The 25,663-nt window shown below is 49.7% G+C and overlaps 1 non-coding gene and 7 pseudogenes across 1 annotated transcript; all 8 read left to right on the top strand.

Annotated features, from left to right (window-relative positions):
* Window positions 1-212, top strand: LOC124590802 (annotated as a pseudogene).
* A 3,262-nt stretch (window positions 213-3,474) lies between these two features.
* On the top strand, window positions 3,475-3,686 carry LOC124590801 (annotated as a pseudogene).
* A 3,261-nt stretch (window positions 3,687-6,947) lies between these two features.
* Window positions 6,948-7,159, top strand: LOC124590800 (annotated as a pseudogene).
* A 3,253-nt stretch (window positions 7,160-10,412) lies between these two features.
* Window positions 10,413-10,624, top strand: LOC124590799 (annotated as a pseudogene).
* Window positions 10,625-13,884: 3,260 nt separating this feature from the next.
* Window positions 13,885-14,086, top strand: LOC124590806. Its single transcript, XR_006976798.1, has one exon. It is a non-coding gene; the product is annotated as a U2 spliceosomal RNA (small nuclear RNA).
* Window positions 14,087-17,346: 3,260 nt separating this feature from the next.
* On the top strand, window positions 17,347-17,558 carry LOC124590798 (annotated as a pseudogene).
* Window positions 17,559-20,819: 3,261 nt separating this feature from the next.
* LOC124590797 lies at window positions 20,820-21,031 on the top strand (annotated as a pseudogene).
* A 3,260-nt stretch (window positions 21,032-24,291) lies between these two features.
* On the top strand, window positions 24,292-24,503 carry LOC124590796 (annotated as a pseudogene).
* Window positions 24,504-25,663: the final 1,160 nt, after the last annotated feature.

The raw sequence follows: 25,663 nt of genomic DNA, 5'->3' as shown, positions 1-25,663 counted from the left end.
ATTTTTGGAGAGGAAAAGGTAGGGCTATAGGGGAGGTAGGAGGGAAAAAAGTGTACTATCTGTTCTTATCAGCTTAATATCTGATACGTCCTGCATTGCACGACCAGAATATTAAACTCATTTTTGGCTTATGACGGAGTGCTAGGGGCTTGCTCCACCTCTGTCGCTGGTTGGCCCGGCATTGCAGTACCGTCGGGATCGGCCCACCTAATATTAATTAAAACACAGCCTGAAATGGGTTAACATTCTGCAGTGATCAGATATTCCGCTGGTAGCAAAACTTGTCGTAGTTGTTGATGTGCCCAGTAGTTAGTTGCTTACACACCACGATTTCTTTTAATTAATTTAAGATTATCTTAATAATTTTTTTTTTTTTTTTTTTTTTTTGCGGTTAGCCGGACCGCACTTGCAGCCGCATTACGCTAGGCTGGTAATTTATGGTGGCACAGGACAGTGCCTTCGGATGCCTCGTTAGCGTCTCTTATGGTCCTATCGCAGATAATTTTAATAACATTTTTTGGAGTTATAACCTTAGCTCCTCGCGAACGTCGTCGTCGCCGCCGCACGCACGCAGAATACGTGGTACACACGCACACACACATATGCAGTAGGCGGTGGACGATGTAAGCACTCGGCTAGGTGTAGCTCGCGCCAGTATAGCTCGCGCCGGCCTGGCGCTGCTGTGGGGCGGCCTCACGGCTTCTCCACTGGCCTGGCAGCTAGCGGCGTTCAAATGGGAGTCGCAGTTTACTCCTCGACATGGAGGGTGGTACTGGGCTGTTGACGAGTGCTCTCGTATTTTGTCGTTCCCTCCGGCACTTGCTTTTGCGATGTTTTCGACGGTCGCCTGTTGCCATATCGGCCCGCACCACCGTGTGTGACCCCCACATGTGGAGCGTACATGCTGCAAGCATTTAGGCCCTGACACTGCGGTTTTTCATCTCTGGCGGTACTCCGCAAGGATACCGCCCTTCGATTGTGCCATTCCAGCACTAATTGAAGTGCTAGGTTTTCCGGCCTGTTAGGAGACCGCTTCTGCAAAATGTGCGAGGAGATTTTTGCTGGTTGCGAGCTACCCGCCGATTTTCTAGCTGCACGTATTGCCCTTAATCCAAAGGTCACAGGCGACTGTCGGGCTAGAGGCGTACGTCCCATCACCGTTCTTAACACTGTTTATAAGTTGGTGGCACGAAGTGTGGCTTCACGTCTTAAACAGGTGATGAATAAGGTACTTTGTCCCACTCAATCATGTGGCGTGTCGAATCGAACCACCTTCACCGCTGCTTCTATATACCGTGATGCTGTCTTACTCACCCACCGCCGACGCTCGAACCCCGGCTGCAATTGATCCCTAGATTTCGCCGGTGCCTTCGATAGGGTCTCCCATCCTTACCTGCTGGCCGTTATGTCGCGGATGGGTTTCGGGGAGCACTTCATAAGAGTCATCCGGCACTTCTTGGATGGAGCAAATTCCACAACCATTGTGAACGGCTGCAGATCACGACCAATTCCCATCAGACGATCAGTTCGACAAGGGTGTCCCTTGTCAGTGTATTTTATCGCTTTGGACCCCGTGCTGCGTGACATCGGACGGATGGTCGATGGTGTTCCTTTCCCAGGCGTCACCTTCCGCAGTGCGGCATACGCGGATGGTGTAGGTGTGTTTGTAGCAAACGCCGGGGACATCGATTCAGTTTGCCGAGTCCTCCACGTTTATGAACGAGCATCCGGTGCCATGTAAAAATCCAACAAAATGGTGCTAATCCCACTAGGACCACGATCATTGACCATCGAGCACCCATGGTTCCGGATTGTAGGGGAACAGCGTATCTTGGGACTTGAGGTGACTGCCTGTCCGCAGCGCATGTTAACACTCACGTGCAGGCGGATTCTCACGCGCATCAGAGGACTTTGCGTGAGTCACACTGATCGACGACTGGACCTCCAACAACGAATCCAACTGATTAATACTTACATCCTATAACGGGCATGGTATGTAGCACAACTCCTTACGCTACCGAAACAAACCAGCAGAGCCATCTCACAAACAGTATATTGCCTGTTGTGGCGGCATGCACTATTCATCGTTGATGCACAGACTTGTACACTGCCAAAGGTCGATGGTGGCCTTGGACTCATTGACTTTCCCCGCATATGTGCGGCAATCCTGATTCACCGTATCGCCACTTTGCGTGAGATTGACCCAGGTGGGACAACAGCGGTGCTTTTCGACCGTTATCGCCCACAATCGGCGCGTGAACCAGTATGTTTGACACATATTACATTCCGGATGACGGCAGTCAAGGTCTATTACCTCAATCAAAGTTACGTCCTAACAGTGGCCACCGACAAGGCACGCACATCGAAGCGCCTTTACTAGGCGCTTCGAGAGCCAGCCCACACCACATAAATTGGAGGACAGGCGACCGTCGGTCATCTGGCACCAAGCTTGGGCTAATATCACCCACCCAGCCCTTCCCACAGAAGTTTCAGCGCTATGGTATCACGTTGTAAACAATTTAATACCCACTAATCATCGCTTGGCGGCCATCCGCCTATGGCCCTCGGCTGCTTGCGGCCGATGTGGTGACGTAGACACCAGAGAGCATCGTCTCTTACGCCCTCACGTCACAGAAGTGTGGGACCTTGCACGTGTGCTATTAGCGCTGATCGGTGGGACTACACTGGACTATGTGCCAATCGACTGGTTCCTTACCCCTGGTATTCAGACCAACCCCCGAAAACGACATAACGCAGTGGTGTGGCTCTTGGGCTACACCATTTTCACGATCTATGACCTTTGCCTCACCGATGCTGTCTCTTTCATGGACTACCTTTGGAGCCAGCATCGCCTGGCAGAATGTGACCGGAAATATACCATTACTTTTGCAAGATTTCTTAAAGTTGCAATGGTTCATGGTTATCAAAAGGTGTTCCAGGCTGAGTAAGGCACCTCGTATAAGAATTGCCTGAGTGTACCCCTGGATCTTTGTCACTCGGACTTTCAAACTACTCTTGACTTAACCATACCCCAGGTTTGATATTGGCCTTCTGGGCATCACTAGAGTAGACTGTTCTATGATACTGATAACATGGAAATTGGTAACATGGAAATTGTGTGAACGTTGTATGAAAAATTATTGGAAAATTAGAAAACACATAATCTATCTTAGAGGATTATTACTTCGTTAATTCTATGGGCTATGGGATTATCTCGCCAGTTTCGTTTGAATATGCAACCGTCGCTGGTTTTTTTTGCGTTCATTTCTGTCTTTATTTATTTCTTTCTATTTAGTTTTTAACATCATCACTTGCCTCACACCTGCAGAGGGAAGTGTGTTTCTGAGGAGTGTGTCGTCGCCCCCTGAGGCATAGCAGAGTATGCCTCCGCTTTTATTTTCGGTTTATGGCAATAAGTCTTGCTGCTAACAACACCCTGCTTTACGTGCTGCGTCGACACTAGAGGATGGCGGCATTTTTGGAGAGGAAAAGGTAGGGCTATAGGGGAGGTAGGAGGGAAAAAAGTGTACTATCTGTTCTTATCAGCTTAATATCTGATACGTCCTGCATTGCACGACCAGAATATTAAACTCATTTTTGGCTTATGACGGAGTGCTAGGGGCTTGCTCCACCTCTGTCGCTGGTTGGCCCGGCATTGCAGTACCGTCGGGATCGGCCCACCTAATATTAATTAAAACACAGCCTGAAATGGGTTAACATTCTGCAGTGATCAGATATTCCGCTGGTAGCAAAACTTGTCGTAGTTGTTGATGTGCCCAGTAGTTAGTTGCTTACACACCACGATTTCTTTTAATTAATTTAAGATTATCTTAATAATTTTTTTTTTTTTTTTTTTTTTTGCGGTTAGCCGGACCGCACTTGCAGCCGCATTACGCTAGGCTGGTAATTTATGGTGGCACAGGACAGTGCCTTCGGATGCCTCGTTAGCGTCTCTTATGGTCCTATCGCAGATAATTTTAATAACATTTTTTGGAGTTATAACCTTAGCTCCTCGCGAACGTCGTCGTCGCCGCCGCACGCACGCAGAATACGTGGTACACACGCACACACACATATGCAGTAGGCGGTGGACGATGTAAGCACTCGGCTAGGTGTAGCTCGCGCCAGTATAGCTCGCGCCGGCCTGGCGCTGCTGTGGGGCGGCCTCACGGCTTCTCCACTGGCCTGGCAGCTAGCGGCGTTCAAATGGGAGTCGCAGTTTACTCCTCGACATGGAGGGTGGTACTGGGCTGTTGACGAGTGCTCTCGTATTTTGTCGTTCCCTCCGGCACTTGCTTTTGCGATGTTTTCGACGGTCGCCTGTTGCCATATCGGCCCGCACCACCGTGTGTGACCCCCACATGTGGAGCGTACATGCTGCAAGCATTTAGGCCCTGACACTGCGGTTTTTCATCTCTGGCGGTACTCCGCAAGGATACCGCCCTTCGATTGTGCCATTCCAGCACTAATTGAAGTGCTAGGTTTTCCGGCCTGTTAGGAGACCGCTTCTGCAAAATGTGCGAGGAGATTTTTGCTGGTTGCGAGCTACCCGCCGATTTTCTAGCTGCACGTATTGCCCTTAATCCAAAGGTCACAGGCGACTGTCGGGCTAGAGGCGTACGTCCCATCACCGTTCTTAACACTGTTTATAAGTTGGTGGCACGAAGTGTGGCTTCACGTCTTAAACAGGTGATGAATAAGGTACTTTGTCCCACTCAATCATGTGGCGTGTCGAATCGAACCACCTTCACCGCTGCTTCTATATACCGTGATGCTGTCTTACTCACCCACCGCCGACGCTCGAACCCCGGCTGCAATTGATCCCTAGATTTCGCCGGTGCCTTCGATAGGGTCTCCCATCCTTACCTGCTGGCCGTTATGTCGCGGATGGGTTTCGGGGAGCACTTCATAAGAGTCATCCGGCACTTCTTGGATGGAGCAAATTCCACAACCATTGTGAACGGCTGCAGATCACGACCAATTCCCATCAGACGATCAGTTCGACAAGGGTGTCCCTTGTCAGTGTATTTTATCGCTTTGGACCCCGTGCTGCGTGACATCGGACGGATGGTCGATGGTGTTCCTTTCCCAGGCGTCACCTTCCGCAGTGCGGCATACGCGGATGGTGTAGGTGTGTTTGTAGCAAACGCCGGGGACATCGATTCAGTTTGCCGAGTCCTCCACGTTTATGAACGAGCATCCGGTGCCATGTAAAAATCCAACAAAATGGTGCTAATCCCACTAGGACCACGATCATTGACCATCGAGCACCCATGGTTCCGGATTGTAGGGGAACAGCGTATCTTGGGACTTGAGGTGACTGCCTGTCCGCAGCGCATGTTAACACTCACGTGCAGGCGGATTCTCACGCGCATCAGAGGACTTTGCGTGAGTCACACTGATCGACGACTGGACCTCCAACAACGAATCCAACTGATTAATACTTACATCCTATAACGGGCATGGTATGTAGCACAACTCCTTACGCTACCGAAACAAACCAGCAGAGCCATCTCACAAACAGTATATTGCCTGTTGTGGCGGCATGCACTATTCATCGTTGATGCACAGACTTGTACACTGCCAAAGGTCGATGGTGGCCTTGGACTCATTGACTTTCCCCGCATATGTGCGGCAATCCTGATTCACCGTATCGCCACTTTGCGTGAGATTGACCCAGGTGGGACAACAGCGGTGCTTTTCGACCGTTATCGCCCACAATCGGCGCGTGAACCAGTATGTTTGACACATATTACATTCCGGATGACGGCAGTCAAGGTCTATTACCTCAATCAAAGTTACGTCCTAACAGTGGCCACCGACAAGGCACGCACATCGAAGCGCCTTTACTAGGCGCTTCGAGAGCCAGCCCACACCACATAAATTGGAGGACAGGCGACCGTCGGTCATCTGGCACCAAGCTTGGGCTAATATCACCCACCCAGCCCTTCCCACAGAAGTTTCAGCGCTATGGTATCACGTTGTAAACAATTTAATACCCACTAATCATCGCTTGGCGGCCATCCGCCTATGGCCCTCGGCTGCTTGCGGCCGATGTGGTGACGTAGACACCAGAGAGCATCGTCTCTTACGCCCTCACGTCACAGAAGTGTGGGACCTTGCACGTGTGCTATTAGCGCTGATCGGTGGGACTACACTGGACTATGTGCCAATCGACTGGTTCCTTACCCCTGGTATTCAGACCAACCCCCGAAAACGACATAACGCAGTGGTGTGGCTCTTGGGCTACACCATTTTCACGATCTATGACCTTTGCCTCACCGATGCTGTCTCTTTCATGGACTACCTTTGGAGCCAGCATCGCCTGGCAGAATGTGACCGGAAATATACCATTACTTTTGCAAGATTTCTTAAAGTTGCAATGGTTCATGGTTATCAAAAGGTGTTCCAGGCTGAGTAAGGCACCTCGTATAAGAATTGCCTGAGTGTACCCCTGGATCTTTGTCACTCGGACTTTCAAACTACTCTTGACTTAACCATACCCCAGGTTTGATATTGGCCTTCTGGGCATCACTAGAGTAGACTGTTCTATGATACTGATAACATGGAAATTGGTAACATGGAAATTGTGTGAACGTTGTATGAAAAATTATTGGAAAATTAGAAAACACATAATCTATCTTAGAGGATTATTACTTCGTTAATTCTATGGGCTATGGGATTATCTCGCCAGTTTCGTTTGAATATGCAACCGTCGCTGGTTTTTTTTGCGTTCATTTCTGTCTTTATTTATTTCTTTCTATTTAGTTTTTAACATCATCACTTGCCTCACACCTGCAGAGGGAAGTGTGTTTCTGAGGAGTGTGTCGTCGCCCCCTGAGGCATAGCAGAGTATGCCTCCGCTTTTATTTTCGGTTTATGGCAATAAGTCTTGCTGCTAACAACACCCTGCTTTACGTGCTGCGTCGACACTAGAGGATGGCGGCATTTTTGGAGAGGAAAAGGTAGGGCTATAGGGGAGGTAGGAGGGAAAAAAGTGTACTATCTGTTCTTATCAGCTTAATATCTGATACGTCCTGCATTGCACGACCAGAATATTAAACTCATTTTTGGCTTATGACGGAGTGCTAGGGGCTTGCTCCACCTCTGTCGCTGGTTGGCCCGGCATTGCAGTACCGTCGGGATCGGCCCACCTAATATTAATTAAAACACAGCCTGAAATGGGTTAACATTCTGCAGTGATCAGATATTCCGCTGGTAGCAAAACTTGTCGTAGTTGTTGATGTGCCCAGTAGTTAGTTGCTTACACACCACGATTTCTTTTAATTAATTTAAGATTATCTTAATAATTTTTTTTTTTTTTTTTTTTTTTGCGGTTAGCCGGACCGCACTTGCAGCCGCATTACGCTAGGCTGGTAATTTATGGTGGCACAGGACAGTGCCTTCGGATGCCTCGTTAGCGTCTCTTATGGTCCTATCGCAGATAATTTTAATAACATTTTTTGGAGTTATAACCTTAGCTCCTCGCGAACGTCGTCGTCGTCGCGCCGCACGCACGCAGAATACGTGGTACACACGCACACACACATATGCAGTAGGCGGTGGACGATGTAAGCACTCGGCTAGGTGTAGCTCGCGCCAGTATAGCTCGCGCCGGCCTGGCGCTGCTGTGGGGCGGCCTCACGGCTTCTCCACTGGCCTGGCAGCTAGCGGCGTTCAAATGGGAGTCGCAGTTTACTCCTCGACATGGAGGGTGGTACTGGGCTGTTGACGAGTGCTCTCGTATTTTGTCGTTCCCTCCGGCACTTGCTTTTGCGATGTTTTCGACGGTCGCCTGTTGCCATATCGGCCCGCACCACCGTGTGTGACCCCCACATGTGGAGCGTACATGCTGCAAGCATTTAGGCCCTGACACTGCGGTTTTTCATCTCTGGCGGTACTCCGCAAGGATACCGCCCTTCGATTGTGCCATTCCAGCACTAATTGAAGTGCTAGGTTTTCCGGCCTGTTAGGAGACCGCTTCTGCAAAATGTGCGAGGAGATTTTTGCTGGTTGCGAGCTACCCGCCGATTTTCTAGCTGCACGTATTGCCCTTAATCCAAAGGTCACAGGCGACTGTCGGGCTAGAGGCGTACGTCCCATCACCGTTCTTAACACTGTTTATAAGTTGGTGGCACGAAGTGTGGCTTCACGTCTTAAACAGGTGATGAATAAGGTACTTTGTCCCACTCAATCATGTGGCGTGTCGAATCGAACCACCTTCACCGCTGCTTCTATATACCGTGATGCTGTCTTACTCACCCACCGCCGACGCTCGAACCCCGGCTGCAATTGATCCCTAGATTTCGCCGGTGCCTTCGATAGGGTCTCCCATCCTTACCTGCTGGCCGTTATGTCGCGGATGGGTTTCGGGGAGCACTTCATAAGAGTCATCCGGCACTTCTTGGATGGAGCAAATTCCACAACCATTGTGAACGGCTGCAGATCACGACCAATTCCCATCAGACGATCAGTTCGACAAGGGTGTCCCTTGTCAGTGTATTTTATCGCTTTGGACCCCGTGCTGCGTGACATCGGACGGATGGTCGATGGTGTTCCTTTCCCAGGCGTCACCTTCCGCAGTGCGGCATACGCGGATGGTGTAGGTGTGTTTGTAGCAAACGCCGGGGACATCGATTCAGTTTGCCGAGTCCTCCACGTTTATGAACGAGCATCCGGTGCCATGTAAAAATCCAACAAAATGGTGCTAATCCCACTAGGACCACGATCATTGACCATCGAGCACCCATGGTTCCGGATTGTAGGGGAACAGCGTATCTTGGGACTTGAGGTGACTGCCTGTCCGCAGCGCATGTTAACACTCACGTGCAGGCGGATTCTCACGCGCATCAGAGGACTTTGCGTGAGTCACACTGATCGACGACTGGACCTCCAACAACGAATCCAACTGATTAATACTTACATCCTATAACGGGCATGGTATGTAGCACAACTCCTTACGCTACCGAAACAAACCAGCAGAGCCATCTCACAAACAGTATATTGCCTGTTGTGGCGGCATGCACTATTCATCGTTGATGCACAGACTTGTACACTGCCAAAGGTCGATGGTGGCCTTGGACTCATTGACTTTCCCCGCATATGTGCGGCAATCCTGATTCACCGTATCGCCACTTTGCGTGAGATTGACCCAGGTGGGACAACAGCGGTGCTTTTCGACCGTTATCGCCCACAATCGGCGCGTGAACCAGTATGTTTGACACATATTACATTCCGGATGACGGCAGTCAAGGTCTATTACCTCAATCAAAGTTACGTCCTAACAGTGGCCACCGACAAGGCACGCACATCGAAGCGCCTTTACTAGGCGCTTCGAGAGCCAGCCCACACCACATAAATTGGAGGACAGGCGACCGTCGGTCATCTGGCACCAAGCTTGGGCTAATATCACCCACCCAGCCCTTCCCACAGAAGTTTCAGCGCTATGGTATCACGTTGTAAACAATTTAATACCCACTAATCATCGCTTGGCGGCCATCCGCCTATGGCCCTCGGCTGCTTGCGGCCGATGTGGTGACGTAGACACCAGAGAGCATCGTCTCTTACGCCCTCACGTCACAGAAGTGTGGGACCTTGCACGTGTGCTATTAGCGCTGATCGGTGGGACTACACTGGACTATGTGCCAATCGACTGGTTCCTTACCCCTGGTATTCAGACCAACCCCCGAAAACGACATAACGCAGTGGTGTGGCTCTTGGGCTACACCATTTTCACGATCTATGACCTTTGCCTCACCGATGCTGTCTCTTTCATGGACTACCTTTGGAGCCAGCATCGCCTGGCAGAATGTGACCGGAAATATACCATTACTTTTGCAAGATTTCTTAAAGTTGCAATGGTTCATGGTTATCAAAAGGTGTTCCAGGCTGAGTAAGGCACCTCGTATAAGAATTGCCTGAGTGTACCCCTGGATCTTTGTCACTCGGACTTTCAAACTAAACCATACCCCAGGTTTGATATTGGCCTTCTGGGCATCACTAGAGTAGACTGTTCTATGATACTGATAACATGGAAATTGGTAACATGGAAATTGTGTGAACGTTGTATGAAAAATTATTGGAAAATTAGAAAACACATAATCTATCTTAGAGGATTATTACTTCGTTAATTCTATGGGCTATGGGATTATCTCGCCAGTTTCGTTTGAATATGCAACCGTCGCTGGTTTTTTTTGCGTTCATTTCTGTCTTTATTTATTTCTTTCTATTTAGTTTTTAACATCATCACTTGCCTCACACCTGCAGAGGGAAGTGTGTTTCTGAGGAGTGTGTCGTCGCCCCCTGAGGCATAGCAGAGTATGCCTCCGCTTTTATTTTCGGTTTATGGCAATAAGTCTTGCTGCTAACAACACCCTGCTTTACGTGCTGCGTCGACACTAGAGGATGGCGGCATTTTTGGAGAGGAAAAGGTAGGGCTATAGGGGAGGTAGGAGGGAAAAAAGTGTACTATCTGTTCTTATCAGCTTAATATCTGATACGTCCTGCATTGCACGACCAGAATATTAAACTCATTTTTGGCTTATGACGGAGTGCTAGGGGCTTGCTCCACCTCTGTCGCTGGTTGGCCCGGCATTGCAGTACCGTCGGGATCGGCCCACCTAATATTAATTAAAACACAGCCTGAAATGGGTTAACATTCTGCAGTGATCAGATATTCCGCTGGTAGCAAAACTTGTCGTAGTTGTTGATGTGCCCAGTAGTTAGTTGCTTACACACCACGATTTCTTTTAATTAATTTAAGATTATCTTAATAATTTTTTTTTTTTTTTTTTTTTTGCGGTTAGCCGGACCGCACTTGCAGCCGCATTACGCTAGGCTGGTAATTTATGGTGGCACAGGACAGTGCCTTCGGATGCCTCGTTAGCGTCTCTTATGGTCCTATCGCAGATAATTTTAATAACATTTTTTGGAGTTATAACCTTAGCTCCTCGCGAACGTCGTCGTCGCCGCCGCACGCACGCAGAATACGTGGTACACACGCACACACACATATGCAGTAGGCGGTGGACGATGTAAGCACTCGGCTAGGTGTAGCTCGCGCCAGTATAGCTCGCGCCGGCCTGGCGCTGCTGTGGGGCGGCCTCACGGCTTCTCCACTGGCCTGGCAGCTAGCGGCGTTCAAATGGGAGTCGCAGTTTACTCCTCGACATGGAGGGTGGTACTGGGCTGTTGACGAGTGCTCTCGTATTTTGTCGTTCCCTCCGGCACTTGCTTTTGCGATGTTTTCGACGGTCGCCTGTTGCCATATCGGCCCGCACCACCGTGTGTGACCCCCACATGTGGAGCGTACATGCTGCAAGCATTTAGGCCCTGACACTGCGGTTTTTCATCTCTGGCGGTACTCCGCAAGGATACCGCCCTTCGATTGTGCCATTCCAGCACTAATTGAAGTGCTAGGTTTTCCGGCCTGTTAGGAGACCGCTTCTGCAAAATGTGCGAGGAGATTTTTGCTGGTTGCGAGCTACCCGCCGATTTTCTAGCTGCACGTATTGCCCTTAATCCAAAGGTCACAGGCGACTGTCGGGCTAGAGGCGTACGTCCCATCACCGTTCTTAACACTGTTTATAAGTTGGTGGCACGAAGTGTGGCTTCACGTCTTAAACAGGTGATGAATAAGGTACTTTGTCCCACTCAATCATGTGGCGTGTCGAATCGAACCACCTTCACCGCTGCTTCTATATACCGTGATGCTGTCTTACTCACCCACCGCCGACGCTCGAACCCCGGCTGCAATTGATCCCTAGATTTCGCCGGTGCCTTCGATAGGGTCTCCCATCCTTACCTGCTGGCCGTTATGTCGCGGATGGGTTTCGGGGAGCACTTCATAAGAGTCATCCGGCACTTCTTGGATGGAGCAAATTCCACAACCATTGTGAACGGCTGCAGATCACGACCAATTCCCATCAGACGATCAGTTCGACAAGGGTGTCCCTTGTCAGTGTATTTTATCGCTTTGGACCCCGTGCTGCGTGACATCGGACGGATGGTCGATGGTGTTCCTTTCCCAGGCGTCACCTTCCGCAGTGCGGCATACGCGGATGGTGTAGGTGTGTTTGTAGCAAACGCCGGGGACATCGATTCAGTTTGCCGAGTCCTCCACGTTTATGAACGAGCATCCGGTGCCATGTAAAAATCCAACAAAATGGTGCTAATCCCACTAGGACCACGATCATTGACCATCGAGCACCCATGGTTCCGGATTGTAGGGGAACAGCGTATCTTGGGACTTGAGGTGACTGCCTGTCCGCAGCGCATGTTAACACTCACGTGCAGGCGGATTCTCACGCGCATCAGAGGACTTTGCGTGAGTCACACTGATCGACGACTGGACCTCCAACAACGAATCCAACTGATTAATACTTACATCCTATAACGGGCATGGTATGTAGCACAACTCCTTACGCTACCGAAACAAACCAGCAGAGCCATCTCACAAACAGTATATTGCCTGTTGTGGCGGCATGCACTATTCATCGTTGATGCACAGACTTGTACACTGCCAAAGGTCGATGGTGGCCTTGGACTCATTGACTTTCCCCGCATATGTGCGGCAATCCTGATTCACCGTATCGCCACTTTGCGTGAGATTGACCCAGGTGGGACAACAGCGGTGCTTTTCGACCGTTATCGCCCACAATCGGCGCGTGAACCAGTATGTTTGACACATATTACATTCCGGATGACGGCAGTCAAGGTCTATTACCTCAATCAAAGTTACGTCCTAACAGTGGCCACCGACAAGGCACGCACATCGAAGCGCCTTTACTAGGCGCTTCGAGAGCCAGCCCACACCACATAAATTGGAGGACAGGCGACCGTCGGTCATCTGGCACCAAGCTTGGGCTAATATCACCCACCCAGCCCTTCCCACAGAAGTTTCAGCGCTATGGTATCACGTTGTAAACAATTTAATACCCACTAATCATCGCTTGGCGGCCATCCGCCTATGGCCCTCGGCTGCTTGCGGCCGATGTGGTGACGTAGACACCAGAGAGCATCGTCTCTTACGCCCTCACGTCACAGAAGTGTGGGACCTTGCACGTGTGCTATTAGCGCTGATCGGTGGGACTACACTGGACTATGTGCCAATCGACTGGTTCCTTACCCCTGGTATTCAGACCAACCCCCGAAAACGACATAACGCAGTGGTGTGGCTCTTGGGCTACACCATTTTCACGATCTATGACCTTTGCCTCACCGATGCTGTCTCTTTCATGGACTACCTTTGGAGCCAGCATCGCCTGGCAGAATGTGACCGGAAATATACCATTACTTTTGCAAGATTTCTTAAAGTTGCAATGGTTCATGGTTATCAAAAGGTGTTCCAGGCTGAGTAAGGCACCTCGTATAAGAATTGCCTGAGTGTACCCCTGGATCTTTGTCACTCGGACTTTCAAACTACTCTTGACTTAACCATACCCCAGGTTTGATATTGGCCTTCTGGGCATCACTAGAGTAGACTGTTCTATGATACTGATAACATGGAAATTGGTAACATGGAAATTGTGTGAACGTTGTATGAAAAATTATTGGAAAATTAGAAAACACATAATCTATCTTAGAGGATTATTACTTCGTTAATTCTATGGGCTATGGGATTATCTCGCCAGTTTCGTTTGAATATGCAACCGTCGCTGGTTTTTTTTGCGTTCATTTCTGTCTTTATTTATTTCTTTCTATTTAGTTTTTAACATCATCACTTGCCTCACACCTGCAGAGGGAAGTGTGTTTCTGAGGAGTGTGTCGTCGCCCCCTGAGGCATAGCAGAGTATGCCTCCGCTTTTATTTTCGGTTTATGGCAATAAGTCTTGCTGCTAACAACACCCTGCTTTACGTGCTGCGTCGACACTAGAGGATGGCGGCATTTTTGGAGAGGAAAAGGTAGGGCTATAGGGGAGGTAGGAGGGAAAAAAGTGTACTATCTGTTCTTATCAGCTTAATATCTGATACGTCCTGCATTGCACGACCAGAATATTAAACTCATTTTTGGCTTATGACGGAGTGCTAGGGGCTTGCTCCACCTCTGTCGCTGCATTGCAGTACCGTCGGGATCGGCCCACCTAATATTAATTAAAACACAGCCTGAAATGGGTTAACATTCTGCAGTGATCAGATATTCCGCTGGTAGCAAAACTTGTCGTAGTTGTTGATGTGCCCAGTAGTTAGTTGCTTACACACCACGATTTCTTTTAATTAATTTAAGATTATCTTAATAATTTTTTTTTTTTTTTTTTTTTTGCGGTTAGCCGGACCGCACTTGCAGCCGCATTACGCTAGGCTGGTAATTTATGGTGGCACAGGACAGTGCCTTCGGATGCCTCGTTAGCGTCTCTTATGGTCCTATCGCAGATAATTTTAATAACATTTTTTGGAGTTATAACCTTAGCTCCTCGCGAACGTCGTCGTCGCCGCCGCACGCACGCAGAATACGTGGTACACACGCACACACACATATGCAGTAGGCGGTGGACGATGTAAGCACTCGGCTAGGTGTAGCTCGCGCCAGTATAGCTCGCGCCGGCCTGGCGCTGCTGTGGGGCGGCCTCACGGCTTCTCCACTGGCCTGGCAGCTAGCGGCGTTCAAATGGGAGTCGCAGTTTACTCCTCGACATGGAGGGTGGTACTGGGCTGTTGACGAGTGCTCTCGTATTTTGTCGTTCCCTCCGGCACTTGCTTTTGCGATGTTTTCGACGGTCGCCTGTTGCCATATCGGCCCGCACCACCGTGTGTGACCCCCACATGTGGAGCGTACATGCTGCAAGCATTTAGGCCCTGACACTGCGGTTTTTCATCTCTGGCGGTACTCCGCAAGGATACCGCCCTTCGATTGTGCCATTCCAGCACTAATTGAAGTGCTAGGTTTTCCGGCCTGTTAGGAGACCGCTTCTGCAAAATGTGCGAGGAGATTTTTGCTGGTTGCGAGCTACCCGCCGATTTTCTAGCTGCACGTATTGCCCTTAATCCAAAGGTCACAGGCGACTGTCGGGCTAGAGGCGTACGTCCCATCACCGTTCTTAACACTGTTTATAAGTTGGTGGCACGAAGTGTGGCTTCACGTCTTAAACAGGTGATGAATAAGGTACTTTGTCCCACTCAATCATGTGGCGTGTCGAATCGAACCACCTTCACCGCTGCTTCTATATACCGTGATGCTGTCTTACTCACCCACCGCCGACGCTCGAACCCCGGCTGCAATTGATCCCTAGATTTCGCCGGTGCCTTCGATAGGGTCTCCCATCCTTACCTGCTGGCCGTTATGTCGCGGATGGGTTTCGGGGAGCACTTCATAAGAGTCATCCGGCACTTCTTGGATGGAGCAAATTCCACAACCATTGTGAACGGCTGCAGATCACGACCAATTCCCATCAGACGATCAGTTCGACAAGGGTGTCCCTTGTCAGTGTATTTTATCGCTTTGGACCCCGTGCTGCGTGACATCGGACGGATGGTCGATGGTGTTCCTTTCCCAGGCGTCACCTTCCGCAGTGCGGCATACGCGGATGGTGTAGGTGTGTTTGTAGCAAACGCCGGGGACATCGATTCAGTTTGCCGAGTCCTCCACGTTTATGAACGAGCATCCGGTGCCATGTAAAAATCCAACAAAATGGTGCTAATCCCACTAGGACCACGATCATTGACCATCGAGCACCCATGGTTCCGGATTGTAGGGGAACAGCGTATCTTGGGACTTGAGGTGACTGCCTGTCCGCAGCGCATGTTAACACTCACGTGCAGGCGGATTCTCACGCGCATCAGAGGACTTTGCGTGAGTCACACTGATCGACGACTGGACCTCCAACAACGAATCCAACTGATTAATACTTACATCCTATAACGGGCATGGTATGTAGCACAACTCCTTACGCTACCGAAACAAACCAGCAGAGCCATCTCACAAACAGTATATTGCCTGTTGTGGCGGCATGCACTATTCATCGTTGATGCACAGACTTGTACACTGCCAAAGGTCGATGGTGGCCTTGGACTCATTGACTTTCCCCGCATATGTGCGGCAATCCTGATTCACCGTATCGCCACTTTGCGTGAGATTGACCCAGGTGGGACAACAGCGGTGCTTTTCGACCGTTATCGCCCACAATCGGCGCGTGAACCAGTATGTTTGACACATATTACATTCCGGATGACGGCAGTCAAGGTCTATTACCTCAATCAAAGTTACGTCCTAACAGTGGCCACCGACAAGGCACGCACATCGAAGCGCCTTTACTAGGCGCTTCGAGAGCCAGCCCACACCACATAAATTGGAGGACAGGCGACCGTCGGTCATCTGGCACCAAGCTTGGGCTAATATCACCCACCCAGCCCTTCCCACAGAAGTTTCAGCGCTATGGTATCACGTTGTAAACAATTTAATACCCACTAATCATCGCTTGGCGGCCATCCGCCTATGGCCCTCGGCTGCTTGCGGCCGATGTGGTGACGTAGACACCAGAGAGCATCGTCTCTTACGCCCTCACGTCACAGAAGTGTGGGACCTTGCACGTGTGCTATTAGCGCTGATCGGTGGGACTACACTGGACTATGTGCCAATCGACTGGTTCCTTACCCCTGGTATTCAGACCAACCCCCGAAAACGACATAACGCAGTGGTGTGGCTCTTGGGCTACACCATTTTCACGATCTATGACCTTTGCCTCACCGATGCTGTCTCTTTCATGGACTACCTTTGGAGCCAGCATCGCCTGGCAGAATGTGACCGGAAATATACCATTACTTTTGCAAGATTTCTTAAAGTTGCAATGGTTCATGGTTATCAAAAGGTGTTCCAGGCTGAGTAAGGCACCTCGTATAAGAATTGCCTGAGTGTACCCCTGGATCTTTGTCACTCGGACTTTCAAACTACTCTTGACTTAACCATACCCCAGGTTTGATATTGGCCTTCTGGGCATCACTAGAGTAGACTGTTCTATGATACTGATAACATGGAAATTGGTAACATGGAAATTGTGTGAACGTTGTATGAAAAATTATTGGAAAATTAGAAAACACATAATCTATCTTAGAGGATTATTACTTCGTTAATTCTATGGGCTATGGGATTATCTCGCCAGTTTCGTTTGAATATGCAACCGTCGCTGGTTTTTTTTGCGTTCATTTCTGTCTTTATTTATTTCTTTCTATTTAGTTTTTAACATCATCACTTGCCTCACACCTGCAGAGGGAAGTGTGTTTCTGAGGAGTGTGTCGTCGCCCCCTGAGGCATAGCAGAGTATGCCTCCGCTTTTATTTTCGGTTTATGGCAATAAGTCTTGCTGCTAACAACACCCTGCTTTACGTGCTGCGTCGACACTAGAGGATGGCGGCATTTTTGGAGAGGAAAAGGTAGGGCTATAGGGGAGGTAGGAGGGAAAAAAGTGTACTATCTGTTCTTATCAGCTTAATATCTGATACGTCCTGCATTGCACGACCAGAATATTAAACTCATTTTTGGCTTATGACGGAGTGCTAGGGGCTTGCTCCACCTCTGTCGCTGGTTGGCCCGGCATTGCAGTACCGTCGGGATCGGCCCACCTAATATTAATTAAAACACAGCCTGAAATGGGTTAACATTCTGCAGTGATCAGATATTCCGCTGGTAGCAAAACTTGTCGTAGTTGTTGATGTGCCCAGTAGTTAGTTGCTTACACACCACGATTTCTTTTAATTAATTTAAGATTATCTTAATAATTTTTTTTTTTTTTTTTTTTTTTGCGGTTAGCCGGACCGCACTTGCAGCCGCATTACGCTAGGCTGGTAATTTATGGTGGCACAGGACAGTGCCTTCGGATGCCTCGTTAGCGTCTCTTATGGTCCTATCGCAGATAATTTTAATAACATTTTTTGGAGTTATAACCTTAGCTCCTCGCGAACGTCGTCGTCGCCGCCGCACGCACGCAGAATACGTGGTACACACGCACACACACATATGCAGTAGGCGGTGGACGATGTAAGCACTCGGCTAGGTGTAGCTCGCGCCAGTATAGCTCGCGCCGGCCTGGCGCTGCTGTGGGGCGGCCTCACGGCTTCTCCACTGGCCTGGCAGCTAGCGGCGTTCAAATGGGAGTCGCAGTTTACTCCTCGACATGGAGGGTGGTACTGGGCTGTTGACGAGTGCTCTCGTATTTTGTCGTTCCCTCCGGCACTTGCTTTTGCGATGTTTTCGACGGTCGCCTGTTGCCATATCGGCCCGCACCACCGTGTGTGACCCCCACATGTGGAGCGTACATGCTGCAAGCATTTAGGCCCTGACACTGCGGTTTTTCATCTCTGGCGGTACTCCGCAAGGATACCGCCCTTCGATTGTGCCATTCCAGCACTAATTGAAGTGCTAGGTTTTCCGGCCTGTTAGGAGACCGCTTCTGCAAAATGTGCGAGGAGATTTTTGCTGGTTGCGAGCTACCCGCCGATTTTCTAGCTGCACGTATTGCCCTTAATCCAAAGGTCACAGGCGACTGTCGGGCTAGAGGCGTACGTCCCATCACCGTTCTTAACACTGTTTATAAGTTGGTGGCACGAAGTGTGGCTTCACGTCTTAAACAGGTGATGAATAAGGTACTTTGTCCCACTCAATCATGTGGCGTGTCGAATCGAACCACCTTCACCGCTGCTTCTATATACCGTGATGCTGTCTTACTCACCCACCGCCGACGCTCGAACCCCGGCTGCAATTGATCCCTAGATTTCGCCGGTGCCTTCGATAGGGTCTCCCATCCTTACCTGCTGGCCGTTATGTCGCGGATGGGTTTCGGGGAGCACTTCATAAGAGTCATCCGGCACTTCTTGGATGGAGCAAATTCCACAACCATTGTGAACGGCTGCAGATCACGACCAATTCCCATCAGACGATCAGTTCGACAAGGGTGTCCCTTGTCAGTGTATTTTATCGCTTTGGACCCCGTGCTGCGTGACATCGGACGGATGGTCGATGGTGTTCCTTTCCCAGGCGTCACCTTCCGCAGTGCGGCATACGCGGATGGTGTAGGTGTGTTTGTAGCAAACGCCGGGGACATCGATTCAGTTTGCCGAGTCCTCCACGTTTATGAACGAGCATCCGGTGCCATGTAAAAATCCAACAAAATGGTGCTAATCCCACTAGGACCACGATCATTGACCATCGAGCACCCATGGTTCCGGATTGTAGGGGAACAGCGTATCTTGGGACTTGAGGTGACTGCCTGTCCGCAGCGCATGTTAACACTCACGTGCAGGCGGATTCTCACGCGCATCAGAGGACTTTGCGTGAGTCACACTGATCGACGACTGGACCTCCAACAACGAATCCAACTGATTAATACTTACATCCTATAACGGGCATGGTATGTAGCACAACTCCTTACGCTACCGAAACAAACCAGCAGAGCCATCTCACAAACAGTATATTGCCTGTTGTGGCGGCATGCACTATTCATCGTTGATGCACAGACTTGTACACTGCCAAAGGTCGATGGTGGCCTTGGACTCATTGACTTTCCCCGCATATGTGCGGCAATCCTGATTCACCGTATCGCCACTTTGCGTGAGATTGACCCAGGTGGGACAACAGCGGTGCTTTTCGACCGTTATCGCCCACAATCGGCGCGTGAACCAGTATGTTTGACACATATTACATTCCGGATGACGGCAGTCAAGGTCTATTACCTCAATCAAAGTTACGTCCTAACAGTGGCCACCGACAAGGCACGCACATCGAAGCGCCTTTACTAGGCGCTTCGAGAGCCAGCCCACACCACATAAATTGGAGGACAGGCGACCGTCGGTCATCTGGCACCAAGCTTGGGCTAATATCACCCACCCAGCCCTTCCCACAGAAGTTTCAGCGCTATGGTATCACGTTGTAAACAATTTAATACCCACTAATCATCGCTTGGCGGCCATCCGCCTATGGCCCTCGGCTGCTTGCGGCCGATGTGGTGACGTAGACACCAGAGAGCATCGTCTCTTACGCCCTCACGTCACAGAAGTGTGGGACCTTGCACGTGTGCTATTAGCGCTGATCGGTGGGACTACACTGGACTATGTGCCAATCGACTGGTTCCTTACCCCTGGTATTCAGACCAACCCCCGAAAACGACATAACGCAGTGGTGTGGCTCTTGGGCTACACCATTTTCACGATCTATGACCTTTGCCTCACCGATGCTGTCTCTTTCATGGACTACCTTTGGAGCCAGCATCGCCTGGCAGAATGTGACCGGAAATATACCATTACTTTTGCAAGATTTCTTAAAGTTGCAATGGTTCATGGTTATCAAAAGGTGTTCCAGGCTGAGTAAGGCACCTCGTATAAGAATTGCCTGAGTGTACCCCTGGATCTTTGTCACTCGGACTTTCAAACTACTCTTGACTTAACCATACCCCAGGTTTGATATTGGCCTTCTGGGCATCACTAGAGTAGACTGTTCTATGATACTGATAACATGGAAATTGGTAACATGGAAATTGTGTGAACGTTGTATGAAAAATTATTGGAAAATTAGAAAACACACAATCTATCTTAGAGGATTATTACTTCGTTAATTCTATGGGCTATGGGATTATCTCGCCAGTTTCGTTTGAATATGCAACCGTCGCTGGTTTTTTTTGCGTTCATTTCTGTCTTTATTTATTTCTTTCTATTTAGTTTTTAACATCATCACTTGCCTCACACCTGCAGAGGGAAGTGTGTTTCTGAGGAGTGTGTCGTCGCCCCCTGAGGCATAGCAGAGTATGCCTCCGCTTTTATTTTCGGTTTATGGCAATAAGTCTTGCTGCTAACAACACCCTGCTTTACGTGCTGCGTCGACACTAGAGGATGGCGGCATTTTTGGAGAGGAAAAGGTAGGGCTATAGGGGAGGTAGGAGGGAAAAAAGTGTACTATCTGTTCTTATCAGCTTAATATCTGATACGTCCTGCATTGCACGACCAGAATATTAAACTCATTTTTGGCTTATGACGGAGTGCTAGGGGCTTGCTCCACCTCTGTCGCTGGTTGGCCCGGCATTGCAGTACCGTCGGGATCGGCCCACCTAATATTAATTAAAACACAGCCTGAAATGGGTTAACATTCTGCAGTGATCAGATATTCCGCTGGTAGCAAAACTTGTCGTAGTTGTTGATGTGCCCAGTAGTTAGTTGCTTACACACCACGATTTCTTTTAATTAATTTAAGATTATCTTAATAATTTTTTTTTTTTTTTTTTTTTTGCGGTTAGCCGGACCGCACTTGCAGCCGCATTACGCTAGGCTGGTAATTTATGGTGGCACAGGACAGTGCCTTCGGATGCCTCGTTAGCGTCTCTTATGGTCCTATCGCAGATAATTTTAATAACATTTTTTGGAGTTATAACCTTAGCTCCTCGCGAACGTCGTCGTCGCCGCCGCACGCACGCAGAATACGTGGTACACACGCACACACACATATGCAGTAGGCGGTGGACGATGTAAGCACTCGGCTAGGTGTAGCTCGCGCCAGTATAGCTCGCGCCGGCCTGGCGCTGCTGTGGGGCGGCCTCACGGCTTCTCCACTGGCCTGGCAGCTAGCGGCGTTCAAATGGGAGTCGCAGTTTACTCCTCGACATGGAGGGTGGTACTGGGCTGTTGACGAGTGCTCTCGTATTTTGTCGTTCCCTCCGGCACTTGCTTTTGCGATGTTTTCGACGGTCGCCTGTTGCCATATCGGCCCGCACCACCGTGTGTGACCCCCACATGTGGAGCGTACATGCTGCAAGCATTTAGGCCCTGACACTGCGGTTTTTCATCTCTGGCGGTACTCCGCAAGGATACCGCCCTTCGATTGTGCCATTCCAGCACTAATTGAAGTGCTAGGTTTTCCGGCCTGTTAGGAGACCGCTTCTGCAAAATGTGCGAGGAGATTTTTGCTGGTTGCGAGCTACCCGCCGATTTTCTAGCTGCACGTATTGCCCTTAATCCAAAGGTCACAGGCGACTGTCGGGCTAGAGGCGTACGTCCCATCACCGTTCTTAACACTGTTTATAAGTTGGTGGCACGAAGTGTGGCTTCACGTCTTAAACAGGTGATGAATAAGGTACTTTGTCCCACTCAATCATGTGGCGTGTCGAATCGAACCACCTTCACCGCTGCTTCTATATACCGTGATGCTGTCTTACTCACCCACCGCCGACGCTCGAACCCCGGCTGCAATTGATCCCTAGATTTCGCCGGTGCCTTCGATAGGGTCTCCCATCCTTACCTGCTGGCCGTTATGTCGCGGATGGGTTTCGGGGAGCACTTCATAAGAGTCATCCGGCACTTCTTGGATGGAGCAAATTCCACAACCATTGTGAACGGCTGCAGATCACGACCAATTCCCATCAGACGATCAGTTCGACAAGGGTGTCCCTTGTCAGTGTATTTTATCGCTTTGGACCCCGTGCTGCGTGACATCGGACGGATGGTCGATGGTGTTCCTTTCCCAGGCGTCACCTTCCGCAGTGCGGCATACGCGGATGGTGTAGGTGTGTTTGTAGCAAACGCCGGGGACATCGATTCAGTTTGCCGAGTCCTCCACGTTTATGAACGAGCATCCGGTGCCATGTAAAAATCCAACAAAATGGTGCTAATCCCACTAGGACCACGATCATTGACCATCGAGCACCCATGGTTCCGGATTGTAGGGGAACAGCGTATCTTGGGACTTGAGGTGACTGCCTGTCCGCAGCGCATGTTAACACTCACGTGCAGGCGGATTCTCACGCGCATCAGAGGACTTTGCGTGAGTCACACTGATCGACGACTGGACCTCCAACAACGAATCCAACTGATTAATACTTACATCCTATAACGGGCATGGTATGTAGCACAACTCCTTACGCTACCGAAACAAACCAGCAGAGCCATCTCACAAACAGTATATTGCCTGTTGTGGCGGCATGCACTATTCATCGTTGATGCACAGACTTGTACACTGCCAAAGGTCGATGGTGGCCTTGGACTCATTGACTTTCCCCGCATATGTGCGGCAATCCTGATTCACCGTATCGCCACTTTGCGTGAGATTGACCCAGGTGGGACAACAGCGGTGCTTTTCGACCGTTATCGCCCACAATCGGCGCGTGAACCAGTATGTTTGACACATATTACATTCCGGATGACGGCAGTCAAGGTCTATTACCTCAATCAAAGTTACGTCCTAACAGTGGCCACCGACAAGGCACGCACATCGAAGCGCCTTTACTAGGCGCTTCGAGAGCCAGCCCACACCACATAAATTGGAGGACAGGCGACCGTCGGTCATCTGGCACCAAGCTTGGGCTAATATCACCCACCCAGCCCTTCCCACAGAAGTTTCAGCGCTATGGTATCACGTTGTAAACAATTTAATACCCACTAATCATCGCTTGGCGGCCATCCGCCTATGGCCCTCGGCTGCTTGCGGCCGATGTGGTGACGTAGACACCAGAGAGCATCGTCTCTTACGCCCTCACGTCACAGAAGTGTGGGACCTTGCACGTGTGCTATTAGCGCTGATCGGTGGGACTACACTGGACTATGTGCCAATCGACTGGTTCCTTACCCCTGGTATTCAGACCAACCCCCGAAAACGACATAACGCAGTGGTGTGGCTCTTGGGCTACACCATTTTCACGATCTATGACCTTTGCCTCACCGATGCTGTCTCTTTCATGGACTACCTTTGGAGCCAGCATCGCCTGGCAGAATGTGACCGGAAATATACCATTACTTTTGCAAGATTTCTTAAAGTTGCAATGGTTCATGGTTATCAAAAGGTGTTCCAGGCTGAGTAAGGCACCTCGTATAAGAATTGCCTGAGTGTACCCCTGGATCTTTGTCACTCGGACTTTCAAACTACTCTTGACTTAACCATACCCCAGGTTTGATATTGGCCTTCTGGGCATCACTAGAGTAGACTGTTCTATGATACTGATAACATGGAAATTGGTAACATGGAAATTGTGTGAACGTTGTATGAAAAATTATTGGAAAATTAGAAAACACATAATCTATCTTAGAGGATTATTACTTCGTTAATTCTATGGGCTATGGGATTATCTCGCCAGTTTCGTTTGAATATGCAACCGTCGCTGGTTTTTTTTGCGTTCATTTCTGTCTTTATTTATTTCTTTCTATTTAGTTTTTAACATCATCACTTGCCTCACACCTGCAGAGGGAAGTGTGTTTCTGAGGAGTGTGTCGTCGCCCCCTGAGGCATAGCAGAGTATGCCTCCGCTTTTATTTTCGGTTTATGGCAATAAGTCTTGCTGCTAACAACACCCTGCTTTACGTGCTGCGTCGACACTAGAGGATGGCGGCATTTTTGGAGAGGAAAAGGTAGGGCTATAGGGGAGGTAGGAGGGAAAAAAGTGTACTATCTGTTCTTATCAGCTTAATATCTGATACGTCCTGCATTGCACGACCAGAATATTAAACTCATTTTTGGCTTATGACGGAGTGCTAGGGGCTTGCTCCACCTCTGTCGCTGGTTGGCCCGGCATTGCAGTACCGTCGGGATCGGCCCACCTAATATTAATTAAAACACAGCCTGAAATGGGTTAACATTCTGCAGTGATCAGATATTCCGCTGGTAGCAAAACTTGTCGTAGTTGTTGATGTGCCCAGTAGTTAGTTGCTTACACACCACGATTTCTTTTAATTAATTTAAGATTATCTTAATAATTTTTTTTTTTTTTTTTTTTTTTGCGGTTAGCCGGACCGCACTTGCAGCCGCATTACGCTAGGCTGGTAATTTATGGTGGCACAGGACAGTGCCTTCGGATGCCTCGTTAGCGTCTCTTATGGTCCTATCGCAGATAATTTTAATAACATTTTTTGGAGTTATAACCTTAGCTCCTCGCGAACGTCGTCGTCGCCGCCGCACGCACGCAGAATACGTGGTACACACGCACACACACATATGCAGTAGGCGGTGGACGATGTAAGCACTCGGCTAGGTGTAGCTCGCGCCAGTATAGCTCGCGCCGGCCTGGCGCTGCTGTGGGGCGGCCTCACGGCTTCTCCACTGGCCTGGCAGCTAGCGGCGTTCAAATGGGAGTCGCAGTTTACTCCTCGACATGGAGGGTGGTACTGGGCTGTTGACGAGTGCTCTCGTATTTTGTCGTTCCCTCCGGCACTTGCTTTTGCGATGTTTTCGACGGTCGCCTGTTGCCATATCGGCCCGCACCACCGTGTGTGACCCCCACATGTGGAGCGTACATGCTGCAAGCATTTAGGCCCTGACACTGCGGTTTTTCATCTCTGGCGGTACTCCGCAAGGATACCGCCCTTCGATTGTGCCATTCCAGCACTAATTGAAGTGCTAGGTTTTCCGGCCTGTTAGGAGACCGCTTCTGCAAAATGTGCGAGGAGATTTTTGCTGGTTGCGAGCTACCCGCCGATTTTCTAGCTGCACGTATTGCCCTTAATCCAAAGGTCACAGGCGACTGTCGGGCTAGAGGCGTACGTCCCATCACCGTTCTTAACACTGTTTATAAGTTGGTGGCACGAAGTGTGGCTTCACGTCTTAAACAGGTGATGAATAAGGTACTTTGTCCCACTCAATCATGTGGCGTGTCGAATCGAACCACCTTCACCGCTGCTTCTATATACCGTGATGCTGTCTTACTCACCCACCGCCGACGCTCGAACCCCGGCTGCAATTGATCCCTAGATTTCGCCGGTGCCTTCG

Source organism: Schistocerca americana, unplaced genomic scaffold (assembly GCF_021461395.2).
Source record: "Schistocerca americana isolate TAMUIC-IGC-003095 unplaced genomic scaffold, iqSchAmer2.1 HiC_scaffold_775, whole genome shotgun sequence".
Taxonomy (NCBI): domain Eukaryota; kingdom Metazoa; phylum Arthropoda; class Insecta; order Orthoptera; family Acrididae; genus Schistocerca; species Schistocerca americana.
Note: the sequence above shows the minus strand (reverse complement) of the source record. Positions and strands in the feature narration are given on the sequence as shown.